Genomic DNA, 9,470 nt, shown 5'->3' with positions numbered 1-9,470 from the left:
TGACAAGTTGGAGTAAGTGAGGGGCAGTTGTTGTAGAGACAAGTGGAAAGATTCAAGACATTTTGGAGGTAGAATCAACAAAGGGAAGTACGGTTTGTATATGGTGGTGCAAAAGGAAGGGTGTTAATGATGATTATCAGTTTTATAGCCTGACGACATGGACCAAACATGGTTCTATTTTCATGGTTGCAAATGAGATGGGAAGAGCAGTTATTAAGGGAAGATGACACTTTAAGACAAGACTCTCTTAAGATATCAGTGTTGAAATTAAGTTTAATATGCTTATGTCTAAGCAGAGGAATTGGGTAGAAAGCTGGGCATGAGATCTTGAAATTCAGTGAAAGGTTTCAACTGGAGATATAAACATCAGAATTGCGAACATAAACATGTGTTTAAAAACATGAGAAAGAGTGAGGTCACCAAAAATGAGAGTAAAGGAAAATAGGGGCACTGAGGGCTGAGCTCTGGGGAAAGGTCAGTACGAACAAAATCTCATTGATGTACAGTATCTTCTCATCTTCAGCTCCTTTCTCACACTCCCATGGTTTCAAGTCTGGGTATGGAATTCTTGCCCTGCTCTCCTGTAATTCAACCGCTTCCTTGTGTGCATTTCCAGTAATTTTCACCCTGTGTGTTATATCACAGAATCTCATCTGGTAACAGTTGGAAGAAAGGATCAATAAACTCTCATGATAATGCCCACCTTTGTAGTCCTCCAATGTTCTGCCTCCTCTTTTAATGTATAGAATCCTGAAGAAAGACTAAAACCTTAGGTACTAGAACCAAGCTATGTAGACTAGTTCAACAAAACCTTATTTCTGTCCTCTGTAGTCACTATGGAAACAGAGAGAGACATTTTTAGGGCTGGTCTGTCTAAAATGTACCCAAAAAGTCCTTTGACATTCTAGAGCATTCCAAATTGCTCATTTCTATTCTCCAGTTTTAGTACAGTAAAATCTTTAGTAACATCCAGGGAAATATACTTCCTGGAGCATTAATTACACTGTTAAGGGAAAAGTGACTGGATCTGCTTTAAGGTTGAATTACTGGAATTAAATAATTCATTATAATCTCGATGTAATCCCTATTGGGAGAAAAACCACACTCTCTGTGTAGTTAGCTCTCTTCAAATCATTCACTGGAGATGTAAAGGAACATTACCTATTTTATGACTTGTTGTAAACATCACCCTTGAGTGAAATAAATGGTTTCTTTAGCCTCTTTCTCTGAATATATCTCCATCAGTCTGACTTTCTCTCTTTGGAGACTAGCAACAAACCATAATTTATTTTCTTTGTGGTTAGTCTACAAGTACTTCCTATACTGAGCTTTGAAAAACAAAAGTTTATTCAAATGAATAAACTTGAATGTACCTTTTTTGCCAGATACTGTGCAGGAAGCTGGAGATAATTGAAATTACAATCTTGTCATCCAGAGAGACAATAAAAGTGCAAATTAAAGACCTAGGAATGAGCATCACATTTGAGAGGAAGAAGAATTTTGAAGATGAGACTAAAGTTTTTACTCATGTGTCTGGGTATGGACAGTTATGGACAGAGACTAGTGGTACATTTTGGCAGTATGGGACATACTTAGTTTGAGTATGTTAAGAAATAGTGAGATAGACATGTCTGTTAGACAGTTGTATACATGACTCTAGAGTTTCAAAACATATTAAATATAGAGATAAAATAATCTACTGTGTGTATCCAATTAGCAGCAGTAAAGCAACATCGCTTTTTTTCTCCATTACTTAGATATAAACTAAAAGGTGAGAAAAGTGAAGGCAGAGAGAGATTTAACATGTGTGAAGCATCTGGTTTTGCAGTATCTCATTGCAACCTTCTTGTGAGTTTATGGCATGTATATGAACATTGGTTCAATACAAAAGGAAATTAAAGTTCAGGATATGGAGGGACTGGCTCCTGCTGGGACTCATCCTTTGGTCTGGTTTAGCCCAAAGCTCATGTCTTATCACCACACTATTCAGAGACTGTGATATCTGTCCACGAAGCTGGCTGATGTCTGACCTTCTGTGTAATACTTTCATCTCTGGTGACACCACAAATATCCTAGCGGTATTATTTGACCTAATAGCATCTTGCCTTGCATATGGAAGGAGCTCAAATGCTCATGACATGAGTAGATGAATACAGGAACTAATAATGATAAAAAGATTAAGTTTGATTTAAAATCACTACACCAAACTATGAAAACTTATAAATTGTGAATTTGACAATAATACACCCTTCTCCATTAAAAGCCTTCCAAAAACCCATATTGATAGTAGAATAAGGCCCTAAATATTTAAAAATGACCTCTAGACCTTTTCAGTCTGATCCAATATGTGTATGCAGATATTCATCCCACAATTCCTATTTATTCACTATGACTCAGTCATGCCCATGCAGAATGGCCTTGATTTATCATTTTGCCTTGGATAGTCTCCTTTAATCATTTAAGATCTAATTCCTATTCTATCTTTCTGGTCTACTGAATGACCCTTCAACTCTCAAGACTTCCCTGGTTTACCTTAGCTAGAAACAATGCCTCTCTCATTTGAACAAGCCCATTTTTTACATTCTACCTTTCAATTAATATTCTATGAACTTTTCTTATTTTACATGATAAAACTGTGAGCTTCCTGAGGACATTATTGGGATTGAATTGAAAGCTCTTTCTTCCCTAAATTCCTGGTACAGGGAGATGGCTATTTGGGGCCTGAAGTGGATGAGGAGTTGCTTTAAGTGGGGAAAGAGTAAAGATGAGATAAGAGTTAATGAAAATATACTTAAAAATAAATGCAAATACTTTCTTCAGCACCATTTTTTCTCCTCCAGGATCAGTGAAAGAACTAGAAACATACAAAGGAAAGTGCAGCTTAAATTAACTATCATGGTTTAACATATGTTCTTTGAACTGTTGATAATAATATTTGGGAAATATAAAATATTGTAGGCAGTAAAGTAAGTAGTAATTGTCTTGAGGTAGCCACTCATTACACTGTATTTCATTTCACCTAATATTTTCTGTGAACATATATAGAGTAGGAATTCATGGGTTAGTGTTTTTAAGCCATATCGCACACTATATTATGAGTAAGAATTGCATGACAGTGGATGTAAATCATTACCAGTCATTGTTTTAATTATTACATAGCAGTTTGTTGTATTAATATCTTTTTTGTTTCATTTCAGTAATCCCCTTTTTAATAACTTAGTTATTTGTGATTTTGTCTTTTATAAAACTTGCTGTGATAAACCTTAAAATTATATATTTGTACACAAGTTCTTTTTGTTTAGGATAAATTCTAGAGTTTAAATTGTTGAATCTGAGCTCACTAATTTAAAATTTTACTAATTCAACAGTCATTTCTACACTCACCAGTAATATTCGGGATGGAGAAAGAGGTTGTCTCACTATATTATCACCAATACTGGGTGGATAATTTTAATAAATTGCCATTCTGAAAACTGAATGAGTACACACATGTGTATACACACACACACACACACACACACGGAGATGTATCTTTTTCACTCTCCTCTGTCACAGCGAATCTCCACGTTTATGGAATTAGGTATCATAGAGACATGCCCTTCCTAAGCTAAGTAGATTATTGAGCTCATTGTTTAAATAATATAGAAAGATCTCTCATGGGTATTCCATGTTTTAGCCTTTCATCTACTGTGTGAATACTTGCTCATGTGAGATTTTTGTTTGTTTCCTCTTACTGATACATTTTTAATTGTTGATAATTATGAATTATTTAAAGGAGAATTTTGAAAACTCCCAAGCCTGTGCCAGGCACTGCTGAGGAACATAATATAATTAAGGAATTCGCGATGGCAGGCAGAGCAATAACCTACCCCTTAATCATTTATGGAAAACTTGGCATTAGCAGCAACTGTTGATTGGCTGATTTTTTAAGCTGTTCTGCTTTTTTTCTGGTCACAGCGTTTGATAACTATGCTATTTCACCATTTCATCTATTTCTCACCTGCTATTATAGGGTTGCCATCTGAAATGCAACTGCTTTGGGGGTGAAATTCTGCAACATTTTGCACACCAGTGATCAAACCACAGGTCAGTTTGAAGGCACAGGGATAAGAAAGGCTGGAAGCATGATCACCATCAGGACTCTCACCACCACACACTCACAAGTGCAGGGAGCAGAGCTCTAGCTGATAGAAACACGCCAAAGAGCCACAGAGTTCCAAAGTTAGATCTGGGAGAAAATCTAGTTGAATTTCCTTTCCTATGAATAAGAAAAACAGGGACCAGAAAAGTGTAGATATATTTAGAATAAACTAAGAGCTCAAATTCATGTCTCCTGACTAAGGTGAAAGATTTTCTGCTTCACTATATAACATTCAGTGGACTTTCAAACTTAATCTTGCTTATGCTACTGTTTCCTTAAAATTACTCTGTGAGAAAGACAGATCTATCAGTATTCCAATACCTATAAGGTAACATAAAGCAAATGGTTAATGACCGCTTCCTCTTTGGTCTCATTTCTGTTCATATAAAGAACTATTATAGCATCATTGCACTACATCACAGTTGTTGGCGTACAACAGAATGTGGAAAACGGAATTGGGTCTAAATCTGCAGAGTCAGTATTGCAGAATGCTTGAAAATCCAGACACTAAGCTTACAATCAGTATAAATTGGTTTTGTTTCTTATTAATTGTAGGATTTTCAGAATTTATTAAAATTCTTGCTTTCTCAACTTTAAGATCCATAAGATGAGAATGAGAATGACTGTGTCTATATAATGACAGAGGGCTATTTTAAGAGATAATCATATGATATTAGACAGAAGTCTTCACGTGTTTGTCAACTGATAGAAAGTCCATCTTAAAGTGATTTGGGTTTAAACAGAAAATACTTCGTTTGAATAAATTTACATGCACATATTGGTTTACATAAATATAAATTACAAAGATACAAACTGCACATGTAATTACCAGTACCCATATTTTAGCCTTACTACTTTTGAGCACATTCTTCATTTTCAGATTGGGCTAATAAATTGCTGATCTTCTCACACAATGTCTAGATGAAGTGGAAGAATCTTTCATTCCCAGAAACCCCAGCGAGCATTGCCTTAATTCTCATTGGCTTGATTTGGAAGTAAATTTTGACCCTGAATCAATCCCTGCAGCCAGTGGAGGACAATGTGCTGATTTACTTAGCAAGTCAAGAATAAAAGTGGTGGCTAATCCTGTGGTGTAGGGCCATGTCAATTCCTCCTACACAATGAGGTTGAATTTGGAAAAGGATGTTTTACTAGAGAAAATGAAGTACATTCTTATAACACAGGAGGACAGTGGCTGTAGGAGAGACATGCCACTGAGCTCTACATGTTTAGACATATCCCTGGCATGGAGTGAGCTCTTAACATTTAGTCATCAGTCCTTTATTAAAAGATGAAGCCCATCATAGAGATGGAGAAAGTGGAGCAAAACTGATCGAGTTGCTGAAAGGAAACATAAGCAGCTACATTGTAAACCTAGAACATCTGCATCTCAGTACATTTTGTTTCTTCATTCCTCCATGTTGCCTCACTATACTTTTGGATTTGTTGGCTTATGATTTCCCTCTTCTTACTGGAAAGATTCATCACAAAGGCACTGACCTGAAAATGCTATTGTTAATGGTTACTGCTCATATTTTTTTAAAAAAAATGTGAAATTTTATTTTTGTGGATATATGGTAGTTGTTGGATGTATGTGGGTATATGGTAGTTGTATATATTTAGTGAGTATGTGAGATGTTTGGATATAGGCAGATGACCTTTAATCCATTTTTATTTGATTTTTGTATATGGTGAGAGATAGGGGTGTAGATTCATTATTTTTCATATGGATATCCAGCTTTCCTAGCACCATTTGCTGAAGAAACTGTCTTTTCCTCAGTGTATGTTCTTGGCACCTTTGTAGAAAAGGAGTTCACTGTAGGTGTTTGGATTTACTTATAGCTTCTCTATTCTGTTTCAGTGGTCTATGTGTCTGTTTTTATGCCAGTACTATGTTGTTTTGATTGCTATCGTTCTGTCGTATAATTTGAAGTCAGGTAATGTGATTCCTGCAGTTTTGTTCTTTTTGCTTAGTATAACTTTGGCTATTCTGGGTCTTTTGTGGTTAGATATAAATTTTAGGATTGTTTTTTCTATTCCTGTGAAGGATGTCATTGGTAATTGGATAGGAATTGCATTGAATCTATACATTGCTTTGGATAGTATAGACATTTTAACAATATTGATTCTTCCTATTCATAAGCATGGAATATCTTACCATTTATTTTGGTGTCCTCTTCAATTTTTTTTCAGCAGTGCTTTATAGCTTTCATTATAGTGATCTTTAACATCTTTCATTAAGTTGATTCCTAGGTATTTAATTTTATTCGTAGCTATTGTAAGTGGGATTGACTTTTTATTTCTTTTTCAGATTGTTCACTGTTGACATATGGAAATGCTACTGATGTTTGTATATTGATTCTGTATCTTGCAACTTTACTGAATTTGTTTATTAGTTCTAATAGTATTTTTATGCATCTCTAGGTTTTTCCAAATATAAGATTATACCAGTTGCCCACCAAAATAATTTGAAATTTTCCATTCCAATTTGTATTACCTGTATTTCTTTCTTATGCCTGACTGCTCTAGCTAGGACTTCTAATATTATACTGAATAATGGTGAAAATGGGCATCCTTCTGGCCCAAGGTAGGTCCAGAAATTCCATCCAAGAGCCAAGGCTTGGAATCAGGGACCCCCACAGCTCACTTGGTGCTCTACCCTCTGACTAAACTGGTACCTAACATGCAAGACAACATCCCCTTGACTTTTTGCTCTGCTTTTCTCAAGCAGAAGTCTCGCCCCATAGCCACCACAGCTGGGGATGTGCTGTCTCACTTGAAGTCAGCAAGTCTCAATGTTTCACCCAATCCCTCTATGTAGTACCTGGGAATCACTACTTGTTATTCTAGGCCCAAGGGCTCTTCAGTTAACAGGTAATGAAGCCCGCCAGAACTGGATCCTTTCCTTTAAGGCAGCAGGTTCCCTTCTGGCCCATGTGTGTTTAGAGATGTTGTACAGGAGGTAGCATCTAGAAAGGGAGCCTCATGTCTTTGGTACCTTATCCTGCTATGCCTAAGCTGGTGTTCAAGATGCAAGACAAAGTCTTCGCTACGGTTCTCTCTCCTCTCCTCAAGTAGAGGGAAGGGGTCCCTTTTAGAGCCCTGAGCTCTGCAGCCTAGGCTTAAGGGGGGAATGATGCCGGCACTCCCTTAGCTGCCCCAGCTGGTGTCTCAGTAGGTCTTGTGCCCCTGCAGTCCTCTGGCTCTGGGCCCAGTTCAGAACTAGGATTTGCCCAGGGTTTGCAGTCTCTGTGGCCTACACTGCCTTTAAAGTTTATTTAAGACCCTAGAGCCCTTTAGCCCACAGTGGCGAGACTTGGAGGAACTCATGTTCTGACTGCTGGGATCAGCAATTCCCCTCTGGCATGGGCTGGTTTAAATGCTCTCTCCAGGGACAGGTGTCAGCTGAGTTTGGTCTGCTTATTATTTCTGCTATAACAAGGCAGCACTGAGTTCAATGCCTTACAACTGCTGAGTTCTCCCTCTCTCCAACGCACAGAAACGCTCTCCAGACTGCTGCTGCCAGGGGATGGAGGAGGCATGGCATCAGCGATTCAAGAGTATTTTTCATACCTCTTCGGTGCTGCTTTCAGTGATATGAAGTTAAAACCCGGTATTGTGAGTGTTAACTTAATTTTTGTTCTTAGGAAGGTGCTTTTTTTTGTTGTTTTCTGTGTAAATAATTGTTAAATCAGTGCCTTTGAATGGGGGGACAATTGGTGGAGCCTTCCATTCCGCCATCTTGCTCGGCCTCCTCTGCTGCTTACACTTTTTTATAAAGCAAACAGTTGATAAGGCCCTTTTATATTTGTTCATTCATTCATTTATTCAACATATTTGTTGAATAGATAGTAATACATGAAGACTTAATAGAGTGACTATTGATTCTCATTTTATGGAGAACAAAAATAAAGTTTAATAAATGTATTAAGCTAAATATATTCTTAATCTGTTCAAACTGCTATGAAAAAACACCAAAAACTGGGTGATTTAGAAACAACAGAAATTGATTCTTCACAGTTCTGGAGACTTGGAAGACCACAAACAAATTGCTAAAAGAATTGATATCTGGTAGAGGCCCATTTTCTGATTCACAAATGGCATTTTCTTGCCATGTTCTCACATAGTAAAAGGAGCTAGCTAGACTTCTTGGCTTATCTTATAAGAAAACTAATTCCAATCAGAAGGGAATTTGCCTTCATCACCTAATCACCTTTCAATAACCTAACGTCCTAACGCTATCACCCAGGGAGATATAGTTTTAATATATGAATCTGTAGGGCACACAAACATTCAGATCACAGCATATATGCAAGCCTACACCAATAGTAAAAGAGAGCTGAGACAGATAGCTTTCCTCTGATTTCATACACCTTCCTCTGGTGCCTTATAAGAGATGAGAAACTCCTGGGATCGTTTCCACAGTGTCTGTGTTAATAATCACTTTCCTATCTTCCTAATATTGACAATTGGCATCTGTTGTGAGTGACTGAGTAATCTGGAAAATCCTGTCAATCAAGGTCTCTTCTCAGTTACTTACCAAACTCACTTTCAAATGCCACCATCCCACCCTACAAAACTTGTTATGAATGTTTTTATTTCCCTTAATCATCTGCTTTCACTGAAACTGAAGCAGCCTTCAAAAGACATCACATCACTCCAAACTGAAACATCTGAAAGAAAATACATAGATCATCATTTTCCGATTTATTAGGCAAGGGTTCTCCAAAGAGACAGAACCAATAGGATAGATAGATAACTGATTGTTAGATAAAAGACAAATATATGAGAGGGGCTTCATTAGGGGAATCGGCTCATATGATAAGAAAGGGTGAAAATGACACACTGTCTGCAAGCTAGGAAGCTAGAAAAGCTATATATATATATATATATATATATATACCTTCAGCTGATTGGATTGTGCCCACCCATACTGGATGAGAGTGAATCTTCCTTTTTCAGTTCACTGATTCAAATGCCAGTGCCTTCCAGAAACACCCTCACAGACACAGCTAGAAATAACGCTTTACCAGCTATTTGGCTATGTTTTATCCAATGAAGTTGACCCCTAAAATTAATCATCACACCTATATTTTTATATGTTAGCTAAACTGCTGTAATGGATATAGGTGAACATATGGATGGGTATATAGAAGCAAACATAAAGACAGAAATGTACATTCACACAAATACCTTATCATTAAATATTAATAGTTATTCTCAAGGTGGTAGAGAAGATATGTTTTTTTTTCAATATAGATTATGGTACTTTACAAATTTTTTATAACACACGCATTACTTTATTCATTTTTGTGTCACTTTAGAAATT

This window comes from Symphalangus syndactylus, chromosome 7, assembly GCF_028878055.3.
Source record: "Symphalangus syndactylus isolate Jambi chromosome 7, NHGRI_mSymSyn1-v2.1_pri, whole genome shotgun sequence".
In the NCBI taxonomy this organism is placed as follows: Eukaryota; Metazoa; Chordata; class Mammalia; order Primates; family Hylobatidae; genus Symphalangus; species Symphalangus syndactylus.
Note: the sequence above shows the minus strand (reverse complement) of the source record.